Below are 18,364 nucleotides of genomic sequence, written 5' to 3' on the forward strand. Positions count from 1 at the left end.
TGTTCCCTGCAGAGTCTGGTGAGCAAAAATTGTATTTTGTGAGCTACCAGCATTAAAGTTGTGAGCTACTGCATAAATTAGTGTGCTCTGGGGTCAAGACAAAAATGTGTGAGCTGGAAGCTAAAAACCTGTGAGCTAGCTCACGCCAACTCAGCTTAGAGGGAGCACTGCTTAGAAGCAACTGCAGGAGCAAAAGCAAAAGGAGGGGGAACTCGGGCGGCCCCCTGCTCATCTCCCCTACCTGGACTGCAGAGGCAGTAGCTGTTTCCACTCCTCCACAAAGAGTATGACTTGACACTGTCTCTTTACAGCCTGTGAGAGAGAGAGAACATTGGAAGAAAGGGTGTTAGTCCAGACCAGTGGTCCCCAACCTTTTTGGCACCAGGGACCGGTTCCGTGGAATACAATTTTTCCACAGACTGAGGAGGGGATGGTTTTGAGATGATACAACTGTGACTTTATTTCTATTAGTTTGGTGTGGTGTTTAAGTGCCCAGAATCTTATCTGAGAGAACCGGGTTTGATTCCCCCCTCCTCCACTTGCAGCTGCTGGAATGGTCTTGAGTCAGCCATAGCTCTCATAGGAGTTGTCCTTGAAAGGGCAGCTTCTGGAGAGAGCTCTCTCAGCCCCACCCACCTCAGAGGGTGTCTGTTGTGAAGGAGGAAGGTAAAGGAGATTGTGTGCCACTCTGAGATGCTGAAATTCGGAGTGGAGGGCAGGATATAACGCCAATGTCGTCGTCTTATTATTATTACTACATTGTATTATATAATGAAATAATTATAATGAGATTATAATTATATAATGAAAATGTATTATATAATGAAATAATTATACAACTCGCAGCCCGGTTGCTAACAGGCCACGGACCGGTACTGGTCTAGACTTCTGTGTATCCTTGCTTCATCACCCCATTCCCAGGGCTGTGAAACCTTTCAGAACATGTAACAATTTTGAGTACACTTGAGAGAGAGATGGAAGAGAAGCACCAGGTTCTCGTGAGTCTTGGGGGCAGGGGGGGGGGAAGGTATAAAACACCGCCCACACATTTCAGAGTTCTGTGACACTTGAAACGTATCCTGTGAACTCCAAAGCTCAAAATTGTGAAAACATCCCTGCTCAATCAGACCAAAGGCCCAGTTGTGCCATTCTCCCAGTGGCTGGGCCCTTCCATGTGCCTTTGAGTTCAGGCTCTCAGGAGGGGGAGAAGAAATGAGATCAAACAATACATCACTGTCACATCTCTCAACTTACCCAGACGTGACATTAGCACATCTGAAAAATTGAGGATAATATCAAGGGGTTTCTAGAGAACAAAAGAACATCAGAGAAGCCCTGTTGGATCAGGCCAATGGCCCATCCAGTTCAACACTCTGTGTCACATAAGAACGTAAGAGAAGCCCTGTTAGATCAGGCCAGTGGCCCATCCAGTCCAACACTCTGTGTCACATAAGAACATAAGAGAAGCCATGTTGGATCAGGACAGTGGCCCATCCAGTCCAGCACTCTGTGTCACTTAAGAACATAAGAGAAGCCCTGTTGGATCAGGCCAGTAGCCCCTCCAGTCCAACACTCTGTGTCACATAAGAACATAAGAGAAGCCATGTTGGATCAGGACAGTGGCCCATCCAGTCCAACACTCTGTGTCACATAAGAACGTAAGAGAAGCCCTGTTGGATCAGGCCAGTAGCCCCTCCAGTCCAACACTCTGTGTCACATAAGAACATAAGAGAAGCCATGTTGGATCAGGACAGTGGCCCATCCAGTCCAACACTCTGTGTCACATAAGAACATAAGAGAAGCCATGTTGGATCAGGACAGTGGCCCATCCAGTCCAGCACTCTGTGTCACTTAAGAACATAAGAGAAGCCATGTTGGATCAGGACAGTGGCCCCTCCAGTCCAACACTCTGTGTCACATAAGAGAAGCCCTGTTGGATCAGGCCAATGGCCCATCCAGTCCAACACTCTGTGTCACATAAGAACATAAGAGAAGCCATGTTGGATCAGGCCAGTGGCCCCTCCAGTCCAACACTCTGTGTCACATAAGAACATAAGAGAAGCCATGTTGGATCAGGACAGTGGCCCCTCCAGTCCAACACTCTGTGTCACAGAAGAACATAAGAGAAGCCATGTTGGATCAGGCCAATGGCCCATCCAGTTCATCACTCTGTATTACACATAAGAACACAAGAGAAGCCGTGTTGGATCAGGCCAATGGCCCATCCAGTCCAACATTCTGTGTCACATAAGAACATAAGAGAAGCCATGTTGGGTCAGGCCAATGGCCCATCCAGTCCAACACTCTGGGTCACACATAAGAACATAAGAGAAGCCATGTTGGATCAGGCCAATGGCCCCTCCAGTCCAACACTCTGTGTCACATAAGAACATAAGAGAAGCCCTGTTGGATCAGGCCAGTGGCCCCTCCAGTCCAACACTCTGTGTCACATAAGAACGTAAGAGAAGCCCTGTTGGATCAGGCCAGTGGCCCCTCCAGTCCAACACTCTGTGTCACATAAGAACACAAGAGAATCCCTGTTGGATCAGGCCAATGGCCCCTCCAGTCCAACACTCTGTGCCACACAGTGGCCAAAAAACCCCCAAGTGCCATCAGGAGGTTCACAAGTGGGGCTAGAAGCTCTTCCACTAGAGTGTCTGCTAAAGCTCTGATATCACGCCTAGATTTTCAACAGGATGCGACATCACTGTGACATCACATCCCCCCTCGCCCCACCTCCAAAGCTCCCAGGGGTGCCACATCAATGTTTCTTTTTTTTTTTTGTGCCACCTTGAGTCGCTGTAAGAGAAGGTACGTGAGATAAGAATATTTCATTTCATTTTGTGTTTTTTTCCCCCTGTATATTTATATTTGTGTATGAGGATGAATAAAGCCTGCCCCTCCTTCCCACCTCTGGTATTTCAAGGAGGTCTCCCCTCCAAGTGCTTGCCACAGTAAACCCTGCTTAGCTTCCAAGATCTGGCTTCCCTGGAGATTCCACGTCAGGGCAGGAAACTAGAGCATTTTGGTCACTGCTTCATGAAGCCTAGACAGCTTCAAGAGGGGACTGGATAAACATCTTGACAGAGGTCCACAAGTGACTATTAGCCACAGGGTATAGATGGAACTCTATGTGTAGGGCAGTGATTCTCTGTATTCTTGGTGCATGGGGGGCAACAGTGGGAAGGGTCTAGGTTCCGGGATGTCAATCTCATTTGTTTTGAGGGCCGGATCTGACAAAAATGAGACCTTGTTGGGCTGGGCCATGTTGGACCAGGGCATATGTGTACCTATTTTAGATTAAATGGCAACGATATAAATTTTATAAAGGAAAAAGACAAACACAATTAGCGATTTTTTTTAAAAAAACCCTTAAAACATTAGCACTCATTGGTCTTAAAGGTGCTTGCTTCGTATCTCTCCCCATGGGATCCAGGGAACTGGGCAAAGGAAGCTCTGGCTCTTTCCTGCCTTCCCCAGGGGACCAGGAGGGGGAGGAGCCTCAGGCAACAGAAGAGAGGCTTGGCTCAGTAGCTGTGCTGTGCTAACTCTTCCTTCCTCCCAAGGGAGGAACCTCAGCCAACAGAGAAAATAGAGATTTTGCTCTGTAGCTCCTGTGCAATTGAGCAAGCCTTTCAAAGCAAGCTGAGATGGAAAAGGACGCAAGAGAGAGGGAGAAGGAAGCAGAAGGCAGCCAGTTGCTCGGGGGCCTGATAGGAGCCCTCTGGGGGCCTGATTCGGCCCCTGGGCCAGATGTGTGACACCCCTGGTCTAGGGGTTCTGGCCCTGCTGGTGGACCTAATGATGGTACCTGGTTTGGGGCCACTGTGCGACAAAGAGTCCTGATCCAACGTGGCTTCCTTTATATGCTCTTTATATGTTCCTAAGAGAATGGAATTGCCCCCCAAGAGTCTGTATGATTCCCCTTTCAAGTGACTGGACACCATTTAATCCTGTGGCACCAAATCTCAGAAGTCCACTCTGCGTAGCGTGCTGAAATTTTTCTTTGTTTCTCCTGTCCGAAACCTTCTATACTTCACAACTTCGCAGTGGGCCCAAATCTGGGCACCAGGCACCCTTACCAGTTGAGAGGGCATCTTGGGGACGCGCCTGGGCCTTCTGCTCTTCCTCCAGAGGAGACCCTTCCTCCTCAGAGAATTCCGCTCCCATCTTCACAGATGGTCCCCACAACTGAAACTGCAGTAAGAGAGATACGTAAGAGGAGGAAGGCTAAACACCAAGGAAATGGATCTTGCCCCTGCCCATCCTCACCCCTGCATCAAAGTTCACAGCTTGCTATCTGCTAACTATTGGGTACCATAACATCCCTCAGTTCCCACACATTCCTAGCTTGCGGCTATGTATGTGAATACGGAGGAGGTGCTTTTACGTTGCATTAGGAAGATTACTGGCATCGCCTGCATCCCTGGGAGTCCGCAGGTGGGGAAGCTTTGATGCAATTCACATCTGTATGTTATGTTTTGAAACTATCTGAACTGCGCCTTTGATGTAGCCTTTAAGATGCCATGCTATGTTTCATTCTGTATTACTTCCAAGGGATCTTACCTTGGACAAGTATGGGATTATCAATAAAATGAGTCTTTGATTTAAACAATAGCTCGTTTATTCGAAATACCAATGCTTGACATCCACTGCCTCCCTGGCTGGTTTCCTGCTTCTGTATATTTGAAGAAATTTTTATTGTTGGTCTTTATGTTTTTTGCAATGCGCTCCTCATAGTCCCTTTTTGCCTGCCTGATCACAGTCTTGCATTTGATTTGCCACAGCCTGTGTTCCCTTTTATTAATCTCACTTGGACTAGCTTTCCACCACTTAAAGGAGTCCTTCTTACCTTTTACAGCTTCCATTTTACAGCTTTTACAGCTTAGCTCAGTAGCTCCTGATGACGGCACCACCTGATGAATGCACCTGGTTTGGGGCCACTGTGTGACAGAGTCCTGATCCAACATGCCTTCCTTTATAAGCAGTGCGAGTGAGAGAGTCCAGGAAAGCAAGCTATCCCTCTCCCTTCCTCCCCAAGGGAGGAGCCTCAGCCAATGGAGAAAACTGTGTGTCAGGAATAAAACAGTCTGGAGCCTTTCTTGCTTGCTGGTGCCATTTATTTCTCAACTCATCCACAGAAGCACACACATGCTTTCCCAACCTCCTCTCACCCACCGGCCCCTTCTCCCTCTCCCGTCTGGCTTAAATCCCTCTCCCCCACACCTGGCTTGCAAGGCCATGCTCCGGATCCTCCTCACACAGTGGTTTTGCTTTGTCGTTCCTGTGCAACTGAGCAAGCCTGGCAAAGCAAGCTGTGATGCAGAAGGAATCGAGAGAGGGAGAAGGAAGCAGATGACACCCAGCTGCTCAGGGGAGGGGGGTGGGTCTGATAAGAATCCTCCAGGGACCTGATTCGGCCCCCAGGATGCATGTTTGACACCCCCTCCTTAGGCTAAGGTCAAAGATCACAGCTGGAAGGGGCTGCATGAAGCTCCCTCACCTGCTCTACCTTCAGCTTCTCCTCTGCCTGGCTCAGGAGGAAACCTTCGGCCAGGGACACTGCCTGGGAACTGGTCTCCGGCCCGCATCCTCTGATCCAGCACTGCATGTCCTCGGGCAGGAGGGCCAGAAACTGCTCCAGGATCACCAGGTCCAGGATCTGCTTCTTGGAGTGCCTCTCCGGCTCCAGCCACTGCTTGCAAAGTCCATGGAGCTGGCTGCAAACCTCTCGGGGCCCGGCACCTTCCTGGTAGCAGAACTGCCGGAAACGCTGGCGATGTTGCTCTGAAGTCCCGGAGTCCTGATGCAGGATCTCTGGCACAGCTCCTTCCCAGAATTCAGCCCCACTCCCTGCCTGGATGGGATTGGGGTCTTTCTTTGCTGTCTTGCCAATTCCTGGTCCTTCTGGGTCCTGCTCTTCCATCCTCTTCCCCTTCTCTTGGGCCTCCTGTGATTGCAAAAAGATCCCTTTACTTACTTGGGATGAAGAGGGAGAGGATATATCAGAAAAGGCAGAAAGGAACCTAAAGAAGATGGAGCCACATCACCAACCCTGGTCAAGACACACCCAGGATTACCCTAATGAAACAGAAAGGGAGTCTGTCATGGTTTACAGAACAGGATTCATGTCATTAAGCTATATTAACTATTGTAGACTAGAATTAACCATTGTACACATCTCCTAAGGAGGCTCACTGTAGATTCCAGGTCCTGATGGGAGATACCCAAGAATTCTTAAGGATGTGAGATCCTTGGTTTACTAACCTGTAGATGTAACCCCTCAGGAAATTCAGTCACTGTACCACAAGATTGGAGAGTAGCAAATGTTACATCTGTTTTTTTAAAAAGGGATCCAGATGGAACCAGGGAATTACAGGCCAGTAGGCCTAATGTCTGTCCCAGGCCTATTAGAATCTGTAATCACAAATAGAGTTGTAAGACAGTGAAGGACAAAACCTGGAAAATCAGCACGGCTTCTGCCCAGGAAAGTCCTGCAACAAAGAGAAGCCATGTCCAGGAAAGTCCTGCAACGACAGAGCAGAGAAAACCTAAAGAAGAAGCAAGAAAACATTGGATGAAATTCTATGCCTGGTTGGACATTCAAGACTCGTAAGATTCTCTGGCGTGATCCGATTTCTTTTTTCTTTTTTTTCCCTGTATTTTATATTACGAAATTTATTTTTTACTGGCATTGTTAAAATTATTAGATAACAACAAAAGACTTATACTATAAAATTTTAAAACGGATTATATACATTAGGGTTTGTAGAATCTTTCGGGCTCAAGTGCCGTGTTCTACTGGAGAAAGTTTTCCTTCCAGACGTTTCGTTCTCAGCTGCTGAGAACGAAACGTCTGGAAGGAAAACTTTCTCCAGTAGAACACAGCACTTGAGCCCGAAAGATTCTACAAACCCTAATGATGTTACCAGCCATGAAAACCTGAAATCTTTGATAGGATTATATACAGTTTAGACAAAATAATATGGGACAATTTATGTAAAGAAAATATTGTAGAATTAGCCTTGTGTTTCTGGAAAGTATTTTACGTAAAATAAGGTCAGAATGTATTGTGCTTTTATTTTCCCTTTTCCCCTATCCCCTACCCTAAATCTTTTCTGAAACTAATAAAACTTTGGAAAACTGAAAAAAGATAATTTTCCCCACTCTCCCAAAATACTAGAACTAAGAAGAAGAAGAAGAAGAAGAAGAAGAAGAATTGCAGATTTATACCACGCCCTTCTCTCTGAATCAGAGACTCAGAGCGGCTTACAATCTCCCATATCTTCTCCCCACACAACAGACACCCTGTGAGGTGGGTGGGGCTGAGAGGGCTCTCAGAAGGAGACTTCAGAAGGAGACTTCAGATTTATACCCCGCCCTTCTCTCTGAATCAGAGACTCAGAGTGGCTTACAATAGCAACCACTGCTAAATCCGCCTTCTTCCATCTTAGGCAGGCAAGACAGTTGGTCCCCTTCCTTGAGCGTAGCGACCTGGCAACTGTGATCCATGCAACGGTCACCTCGAGACTGGACTACGGCAATGCCCTCTACATGGGGCTGCCCTTGTCTCGTACCCGGAAACTGCAGTTGGTGCAGAATGCGGCGGCCAGGCTGTTATTGGGTCTCTCTATGCAGAAGCACATACGCCAAGGCTGCGGGAACTGCACTGGCTGCCAGTGAGATACCAGATTTGCTCCAAGGTGCTGGTTATTACTTTTAAAGCCCTATACGGCTGAGGACCTGTCCACCTTAGGGACCGTCTCTCTCCACATGTTCCCCAGAGAGTACTTAGAAGAAGAAGATATTGGATTTATATCCTGCCCTCCACTCCGAAGAGTCTCAGAACGGCTCACAATCTCCTTTCCTTTCCTCCCCCACAACAGACACCATGTGAGGTAGATGAAAATATTGGATTTATATCCCACCCTCGACTCTGAAAAGTCTCAGAGCGGCTCACAATCTCCTTTACCCTCCTCCCCCCCACAACAGACACCCTGTGAGGTAGATGAAGGTATTGGATTTATATCCCGCCCTCCACTCCGAAGAGTCTCAGAGCGGCTCACAATCTCCTTTACCTTCCTCCCCCACAACAGACACCCTGTGAGGTAGATGAAGATATTGGATTTATATCCCGCCCTCCACTCCGAAGAGTCTCAGAGCGGCTCACAATCTCCTTTCCCTTCCTCCCCCACAACAGACAACCTGTGAGGTAGATGAAGATATTGGATTTATATCCCGCCCTCCACTCCGAAGAGTCTCAGAGCGGCTCACAATCTCCTTTCCCTTCCTCCCCCACAACAGACACTCTGTGAGGTAGATGAAGATATTGGATTTATATCCCGCCCTCTACTCCGAAGAGTCTCAAAGTGGCTCACAATCTCCTTTCCCTTCCTCCCCCACAACAGACACTCTGTGAGGTAGATGAAGATATTGGATTTATATCCCACCCTCCACTCCAAAGAGTCTCAGAGCGGCTCACAATCTCCTTTACCTTCCTCCCCCACAACAGACACTCTGTGAGGTAGATGAAAATATTGGATTTATATCCCGCCCTCCACTCCGAAGAGTCTCAGAGCGGCTCACAATCTCCTTTCCCTTCCTCCCCCACAACAGACACTCTGTGAGGTAGATGAAGATATTGGATTTATATCCTGCCCTCCACTCCAAAGAGTCTCAGAGCGGCTCACAATCTCCTTTACCTTCCTCCCCCACAACAGACACTCTGTGAGGTAGATGAAGATATTGGATTTATATCCCGCCCTCCACTCCGAAGAGTCTCAGAGTGGCTCACAATCTCCTTTACCTTCCTCCCTCACAACAGACACTCTGTGAGGTAGATGAAGATATTGGATTTATATCCTGCCCTCCACTACAAAGAGTCTCAGAGCGGCTCACAATCTCCTTTACCTTCCTCCCCCACAACAGACACTCTGTGAGGTAGTTGAAGATATTGGATTTATATCCCGCCCTCCACTCCGAAGAGTCTCAGAGTGGCTCACAATCTCCTTTACCTTCCTCTCTCACAACAGACACTCTGTGAGGTAGATGAAGATATTGGATTTATATCCCGCCCTCCACTCCAAAGAGTCTCAGAGCGGCTCACAATCTCCTTTCGCTTCCTCCCCCACAACAGACACTCTGTGAGGTAGATGAAGATATTGGATTTATATCCTGCCCTCCACTCCGAAAAGTCTCAGAGCGGCTCACAATCTCCTTTCCCTTCCTCCGTCACAACAGACACCCTGTGAGGTGGGTGGGCCTGAGAGGGCTCTCACAGCAGCTGCCCTTTCAAGGACAACCTCTGCCAGAGCTATGGCTGACCCAAGGCCATGCTAGCAGGTGCAAGTGGAGGAGTGGGGAATCAAACCTGGTTCTCCCAAATAAGAGTCCGCACACTTAACCACTACACCAAACTGGCTCTCCCAAGGCCATTCCAGCCATGTTGGATCAAGTCAATGGCCCATTCAATCCAACATTCTGTGTCACATAAGAACATAATAGAAGCCATGTTGGATCAGGCCAATGGCCCATTCAATCCAACACTCTGTGTCACATAAGAACATAATAGAAGCCATGTTGGATCAGGCCAATGGCCCATCCAGTCCAACATTCTGTGTCACACAGTGGCCAAAGAAACCAGGTGCCATCAGGAGGTCCATCAGTGGGGCCAGGGCACCAGAAGCCCTCCCACTGTTGCACCCCCCACCAAAGAGGAGGAGGAAGAGAAAGAAGAAGGAGGAGGAGGTGGTTGTGGTGATTTATTACATTTAATGAATCGCCCTATCCCGGCTAGCACCAGGCTCAAGACGATGTACACAGTAAAAAAATACATATATATATAAAATCAATTACATTAAAAATGTACAAGCCCTGATGGCGTCTTTAAAGTGCTCTTAGCCATTACATCACATCAGGGGTGGGAGGATCCCTGATGATGATGATGATGAAGATATTGGATTTATATCCTGCCCTGTACTCTGAATCTCAGAGCAATCACAATCTCCTCTACCTTCCCCCCCACCCCGCAACAGACACCCTGTGAGGTGGGTGCGGCTGAGAGAGCTTTTTACAGCAGCTGCCCTTTCAAGGACAACTCCTGTGAAAGCTATGGCTGACCCAAGGCCATTCCAGCCACGTTAGATCAAGCCAGTGGCCCATTCAATCCAACGCTCTGTGTCACACAGTGGCCAAAGAAACCAGGCGCCATCAGGAGGTCCATCCGTGGGGCCAGGGCGCCAGAAGCCCTCCCACTGTTTCACCGCCCCCCCCAAAGCACCAAGCATTCAGAGCATCACTGCCCCAGACAGAGAGTTCCATCTACACCTTATGGCTAACAACCACAGATGGACCTCTGCTCCATAGGTTTATCCAATCCCCTGCTGAAGAACACCCCGTCCGAGGACAATGCGAACGGGCCTTTGCAAAGTCCACATTCCAAAGCTGCATTTTTCTTTATTTCTTTTTTTAAATCCAAGGAAATCACCCCTCCAAATTCTGGTTTAAAGTCCTACCGCTGTACCTTGGAGAAGTCTGCCAGCTTTATAAACATGGATGCCGAGAGCGGCTTCGAAGTTCTTCAAAGAGATAAGATCCGCAACCACCAGCGGGGACTCGTAGTCTGAAGTATCCCGGATGATGCACTCATGGCCACCTGCTTCTAGATGACCTCTTTTGTCACCCCAGCAAACGGAACAAGAGAGACGGAAAGAGGCTATTTGTGCCTGCTTCAAATAAGCCAGTTTCACAGAGCTTGCCCTGAACCCTTCTTTCCTGCTTAAAAAAGGCAGGAAAACCAGCTGACTATAAAACCAGGAGGTCCCCAACATGTGCTCCTTCCTCCCCCCCCACCCCCCCAGGTGCTCCTAGAAAATCGGTGAAGCTTGGTGGGCTTCTGACTGGTTTCCCAGATTAAAAGGCATCTTGTTAAATGGAACATCTGCCCGAAATGTTTAAGACAAGGGCAATTTACACAGCCCCCCAAAGTTGCAATTCTGGGAGAACCCCCAGATTAACCCCTCGGTCCATCAACCCCCCAATTTACACGGCCTTCTCAAATCTTTAAAGCTTTTTCCTTTGACTAAGGGTACTCATTTTCAGCTGGAAGATCTACACAGAACAGCTCATCATAAACCTTGGATTCCAATACTTTCATAATGAATATTTTACACTAACTGCAAAACGAATGTTGGCACCTGTTAATGCGATGGCAGGATTCTTTTCACATTCTGTATTCAAAGAATGCGGGGGGGGGGCTCCCTCTGGGTATCCTACCCCCCCCCCCCCCAGGGAAAGTGTATGCGCAATACATAGCCTCTCCTCTCCCGGTGTAGTGAACGCCGTGTGGTCACTGTCTGGCTATGCCTGGCAGATGGTCACTGCAACGGCCTCTCCTGCATTACTGCATCCGTAGCAATACCTTCTCGCTGGTCCTCCCCGTTTTTCACAGAGTTTGCTACGTCATGGTGCGACCGAATTGTCCGGCGGTATAACCGGATGGGCAGGCTGGGCCCACCAACCTCGCCAGCCTAAGAGAAGGAAAACTCTAACATCAAACCCGGGCAGATAGAGCTCGTTAATGTAACACCTACCACCTGGAGGACTCGCTGCCGGCGTCCCGGCTTACTGGGCCATGGCAGATGACCCCCAGGTGAAAGGGTGGAGCCAGTACCGCGCACACTGCGCTTCACCTAAAAAATTCCTCTGCGCAGGCCTGAAGGGCATATCCACATACACAACCCACAACGCATCAAGTCCTGCAGCGATGGGCAAGGGGCGAAACGGCAGGTGGAAGGTGCCACTGGAAGCCGCAGTCCCGATCCTGCATGTAGGCGGTTCAGGGTATTGGTCGCCTGATGCTAACCTGGAGACGAAAGCATCTTTCGGCAGCACCCTGAACGACCAAGCAGCCTTATCTAGGGACAGCACTGCTTGCTCCACACGGAGAGGGGCCTAGAAAAGGTGGCCTAAACAAAGCTCGTCTCCTCCACCCCAGTTGGCTAGCCGCGGTCAACGGGCATCCTTACTTGCGGTCAAAAAATAACAACAAAGAAAAGGCATGCACCTGCCTCACAAAGTGTGCAAAGACTAAAGCTTGCGTGTTGGAACATCAGAACCATGCTTGACACAGTAGACAGTGGTCGTCCTGAACGACGCTCTGCTCTAGTTGCCCACGAACTTCTCAGGTTGAATATCGACATAGCAGCTCTCAGTGAGGTCCGTTTCCCTGAGGAAGGTAGTCTTCAAGAACACGGTGCTGGCTATACCCTCTACTGGTCAGGTAAGTCAAAGACTGAGAGCCGCCTTTCTGGCGTTGGCTTCATGGTCAGGAACTCCATTGCCTCCAAACTCGAAAACCTGCCAACAGGTCACTCAGATCGCATCATGTCCATGCGCCTCCCACTTCAAAACAAGCAGCATGCAACACTCTTCAGTGTGTATGCCCCAACCCTTCAAGCAGATCCTGCAGAAAAGAACAAGTTCTATGCTGATCTACACAACCTTGTATGGAAGACCCCTACAGAGGACAAGGTGATCATCCTTGGCAACTTCAATGCCAGAGTAGGTAAAGACTCGGAAGCCTGGAAAGGAGTACTTGGCAAACACAGCATTGGCAACTGCAATGACAACGGGCGCCTCCTGCTAGAATTCTGCATGGAGCACCAGCTCACCATCACCAACACTATCTTCCAGCAGAAGAACAGTCTGAAGACAACCTGGATGCACCCACGGTCCAAGCACTGGCACCTTATCGACTACATTCTGGTGCGCCAGAGAGACCTTCGAGATGTCTTACACACCCGAGTAATGCCCAGTGCAGAATGTCATACGGATCATCGTCTTCTACGCTGCAATCTCCGTCTTCACTTTAAACCCACACCCAGGAGAGGAGGTATCCCTCGGAGGAAGTTTCAGGTTGGCAGTCTCCAGTCAGCCGAAGTTAAAGCTGCCTTCCAGGCAAAACTCCAGTCAAGAATTGAGGACCCCAGTTGCCCCACAGACCCTTCTCCAGAAGCACTCTGGGAACACCTAAAAACTACCGTCCTGCAGATCTCTGAAGAAGTCCTCGGGTTCTCCACAAGGAAGAACAAGGACTGGTTTGATGAGAACAATCAAGAGATCCAAGATTTACTGGCGAAAAAGAGATCTGCCTACCAAGCACATCTTGCTCAGCCCTCCTGTCCTGGGAAAAAAGCAACCTTTCGCGCTGCATGTAGCAACCTCCAGCGCAAGCTTCGAGACATTCAGAACGATTGGTGGACCAAGCTTGCAGAGAGAACCCAGCTGTGTGCAGACACTGGTGATTTAAGAGGGTTCTACGAAGCCCTGAAGGCAGTATATGGTCCATCATATCAGGCTCAGAGTCCCTTGCGTAGTGCAGACGTCCAAGTGCTCCTCACAGACAAGGCATCCATACTGAACCGGTGGTCAGAGTATTTTCAGGTTCTCTTCAGTGCCAACCGCGTAGTTCAAGATTCAGCAATCCACCTCAACCCACTTCAACCAGTGAAAACAGAGTTGGATGAGATCCCCACCCTAGAAGAGACTGTTAAAGCCATCAAGCAACTGAAAAGTGGCAAGGCAGCAGGAGTTGATGGAATTCCACCAGAGATCTGGAAGCATGGGGGCACAGTACTACATAGCTCACTTCACAAAGTACTTGTCACCTGCTGGGAACAAGGCAAATTACCACAGGACTTTCGCGATGCAATCATCATCACCCTATACAAGAACAAAGGGGAAAAGTCAGACTGCTCCAACTACCGGGGGATAACCCAGCTCTCCATCGCAGGCAAAATCCTTGCCAGAATACTCCTGAACAGACTGGTGCCCACCATTGCAGAAGAACTCCTCCCAGAGAGCCAGTGCGGCTTCAGAGATAACAGGAGCACCACCGACATGGTATTTGTTCTCAGGCAGCTCCAAGAGAAATGCAGGGAACAGAACAAGGCTCTGTATGTGACTTTTGTCGACCTTACCAAAGCCTTCGATACCGTTAGCAGGAAAGGCCTGTGGCAAATCTTGGAACGTTTAGGATGTCCCCCAAGGTTCCTCAGCATGATCATCCAGCTACACGAAGACCAGCGAGGCCAAGTCAGACACTGCAACGACCTCTTGGAGCCCTTCCCAATAGGCACAGGTGTAAAGCAAGGCTGCGTTCTCGCGCCAACTCTCTTTACGATCTTCTTTAGCATGATGCTTCAAAGAGCCACAGTAGATCTAGATGATGACGATGGTGTCTACATCCACTATCGCACCGATGGCAGCCTGTTCAACCTGAGGCGACTAAAGGCCCACTCCAAGACAATGGAAAAACTCATCCGAGAGCTACTGTTTGCTGATGATGCTGCACTCGTCTCCCACTCGGTATCAGCTTTGCAGCATATGACGTCCTGCTTTGCAGAGGCTGCCAAGCTATTCGGCCTAGAAGTTAGTCTGAAGAAGACAGAAGTTCTCCACCAGCCTGCACCCCAGGAAGATTATCACCCTCCCTGCATCACTGTGGGTGAATCAGTTCTGAAGACAGTCCAGCAGTTCAGCTACCTGGGGTGCATCATCTCCTCAGATGCCAAGATCGACAAGGAGATTGACAACAGGCTGGCAAAGGCAAACCGTGCATTGGCCGGCTGCACAAAAGAGTGTGGAGCAACAAGCATCTGAAAAAAGGCACAAAGATCAATGTTTACAAAGCAGTTGTGATGACAACCCTCATCTAAGGCTCCGAATCGTGGGTTTTATACCGTCATCACCTGCGACTCCTCGAGCGCTTTCATCAGCGCTGCCTTCGCACCATCCTCAACATCCACTGGAGTGACTTTGTGACCAACACTGAAGTCCTCAAGTGGGCGGAGGTTACCAGTATCGAGGCACTGCTGCTGAAGACGCAGCTGCGCTGGGCAGGGCATATTTCTAGGATGGAAAACCACCGCCTTCCCAAGATTGCCCTGTATGGCGAACTCTCCACCGGCCATCGAAATAGAGGGGCACCAAAGAAGAGGTACAAGGACTCCTTGAAGAAATCCCTTGGCACCTGTCGCATCAACCATCACCAGTGGTCTGACCTAGCCTCAGATCGCAAAGCATGGAGACACACCATCCACCAGGCTGTCTCTTCCTTTGAGAACGCACGCATAGCTGGTCTTGAGGACAAAAGGAGACTGAGGAAGAATCGCACTGCTACAGCACCAACCCTAAATCAGACTTTTCCCTGCAGCCACTGTGGCCGGACCTGCCTGTCCCGCATTGGTCTTGTCAGCCACCAGCGAGCCTGCAGCAGACGTGGACTATTGCACCTTTCTTAAATCTTCGTTCGCGAAGCCAAGCCGAGAGAGAGAGATTCAAAGAATGGTGATTTGTACCCAAAACCTTTTTAAAAAATGTACTCCCCCCCCCCCCGCCTCTGGGCCACAAGAACAGACATTTGGCCAATTACCACAAATCACTCTCTTGTTGAAGAGATAAATTTGCACGTTACAATTCATTTTAATCCAGCATGCTAACACCACACGGTGTGGGTGGATGTCAAAATCCGTTTGTGGCTTTATTCTGAGACAAAACATGGATGTGCTTTGCTACCCCCCTGGATTTCAAGATGGGAGGGGATTAACAAATATATGAGTGCTTTTTTCCAACATTTATTTTGACCCCACGTTGCAAGGTTGGGATGAAAAGTGATTTGAGAAGAGTGAAGGCTGCTGTGACAATCATTAACAAAGCTGAAGGAAGAGAGGGCCCCTTCCTGGCCTCTTAACTGCTACCGTCCTAGCAAGATTAAGCCAAGCGTCTTCCTTTGTGGGGAGGGGGCTGTATCAGAAAATTCTTCTGAAAACGTAAATGGATGCCAGACGAAAAGTCAAAGGCGTCTCAACAGTTCAATGTTTATACATTCTTCACACATAGGAGCTGCACTGTTCATATTCTTACTGTCCCGCTCTCTTGGCTTTCTGCAAACGATGCAAAACCGAATTATTCAAGATGGCTTTTCTATGTGGGCAACAGTGTTGTACTATACCGAGGGCTGGTCAAACTTGCAAGATCCACGTAGAATAAATGCCAGATGTTTGAGAGCCGCAGGACATTAATTTCAGATGTTTGAGGGAAGAAGGAAGGCAAATAGATGGGGGAGGGAGGAGGTGGAAAGAAAGCAACTTTAACTTTAAATCATTCTCCAAGTTGCCACAGAATATATGTCAGATGTTTGAGAGCTGCAAGACATGAACGTCAGAGGGAGGAAGGGAGGAAGGCAAATGGATGGGGGAGGTGGAAAGAAAGCAACTTTAACTTTAAATGCATTCTCCAAGCTGCTGGCAGTCTTGGCAAACTGATTTAAAGAAAGAAATGCCTTCCCCAAGCTAGATGACAGGGCGGCGGGGGCTTCAAGAGCCACCCTTGTGCTATACTAAATGATTCACAAAGTTACTTGGATAAATTACTGAGGACTGTGGTTTGCACTACTGGGTATCACTGCAGTGAGCGGGATCCTGTTGTGCGACTCTGCATCTTTTAATGTGCCCTGTTAATCCTTATGGTTTGCTCCAGTAGTTTTCAGACCTCTGGCTGGCTCTACAACCCTAACCTATTGCATTGTCTACTGCATGTCCCATCCATTAATAGTACTGACTCACTCTGCGTAATCCGCCTTGAGTCCAAGTAAGAAAGGGAGACTACAAAGCAAGGTAAATCAAGAAATCAAGAAAAGGGCAGGGAATCTGAAACCGACTTTTTTTGCCTGCAGCTCCACCTGACCAAGCCCTGCCTGTCTGCCACGTGCATTTTGGGCGCCCTGGCCCGGGAGACACTTACTGGATCCTCCTCCCCGTCGTGGCGTTGCCCGTCCCGGCTCGCAGAGGCGTCAGCAGCAGCAGCCGCATAGTCCCCGGCACACTCGGGCTCCCTGCCTTCCCTACTTCCGGCGAGTACCAGTCGGCTTCATTCCCTCCGCTTCTAGACCGGAAGTTAGTATCGCCTCTCTAGCCGACAGCTGGAAAGGATCGCTTCACTCACCCTCCGTGAAAGCTCTATGGTAGCCGTTAGGCCAAAAAAGAATTCCCCTGGAAACAGCACCTCGAAATCTTCGTTCCCCCCCCCCCCGGGAATAAGAAAGTGATTTGTTGACTTGCGCACGAAAACTCGCACCTTGAATAAAACTTTATTGGTCTTAGCGGTGCCACCGAACTCAAAGGTGGTTCTGCTGCTTCTGACCAACACAGTCACCACGAGGATCTATTGGCAGTGCTATTATTATTACTTTAGTAAACAGTATTTTTCATTGGTTAACTGATAATATGTGTGTTTTCTGTATGTCATGGTAGTCTGTGGCTACAATATTGGCGGGGGGGGGGGGGGTTGGATGCTTTTCATGAGCAACGGGGGCGGGGGGGGGGTCTTTAACTCCCTCCTCCCATTGCCACCTTTATAAGATGATCATGTTCTTGCAGGGTTAACTGAAATATTAAAAGGGGAGGGGGAGCAGATGAAGGAGCTTTTAGCTATGTGTTTTAAAAGTGTCGAGAAAAAGCTTCACCTGCTCCGGTTTTCCCTCAAGAACCATTTGAAAACTCTTCCGCCTTTGCAGAGTTGGCCTGCGGTAAGTACTTGGGATGGCGGACAACCCAAGAGCTGGCTCACCAGAGGAAGGCAATGGCAGAGCACCTTTGTTCATCTCTTGCCTAACAAGCCTGTACAGCAGGGGTGGGCAACGGTAGCTCTCCAGATGGTTTTTTGCCTACAACTCCCATCAGTCCCAGCCAGCATGGCCAGTGGCTGGGGCTGACAGGAGTTGTAGGCAAGAAACATCTGGAGAGCTACCGTTGGCCACCCCTGCTGTATAGGGTTGCCACCCTCCAGGTGGGACTCCCAGAATTACAGCTGATGGGAAGACTACAGAGAATGGTTCCCCGTGAAAGAAATGGCAGTTTGGGAGGGTGGACATAATGGCGTCACATCCCTGCTGAGTCCCCTCCTTCAACTCCATCCTCCCTTGGCTCTTCCAAACTGGCTCTCATGAGCTGATTGCAACTTGATAGCACCAACGTCTTCTTTCCTATTAGACCAGGGGTGGCCAAATTTGCTTAACAAGAGCCACACAGCATAAACATCAGATAGGACAGAAGGAAGGAAGGAAGGAAGGAAGGAAGGAAGGAAGGAAGGAAGGAAGGAAGGAAGGAAGGAAGGAAGGAAGGAAGGAAGGAAGGAAGGAAGGAAGGAAGGAAGGAAGGAAGGGAGAATAGATGGGGATGACGGAGAGAGAGAGGTGGAAAGAAAGCAACTTTAAATGGATTCTCCCAGCTGCCAGTAGGGTAGCTGTTTCCTCAAAAGGGAACCTTGGATAACCTTTCTCAATCCAGGTAGCTTCCCAGAGCAT

General features: G+C 49.1%; 1 protein-coding gene across 6 annotated transcripts in view; it reads right to left on the bottom strand.

Annotated features, from left to right (window-relative positions):
- LOC132589100 (oocyte zinc finger protein XlCOF6-like) overlaps positions 1–18,364 on the bottom strand; it is a 235,415-nt gene that overhangs the window by 38,610 nt on the left and 178,441 nt on the right. The window lies entirely within an intron of this gene.

This window comes from Heteronotia binoei, chromosome 21 (genome assembly GCF_032191835.1).
Source record: "Heteronotia binoei isolate CCM8104 ecotype False Entrance Well chromosome 21, APGP_CSIRO_Hbin_v1, whole genome shotgun sequence".
Lineage (NCBI taxonomy): Eukaryota > Metazoa > Chordata > Lepidosauria > Squamata > Gekkonidae > Heteronotia > Heteronotia binoei.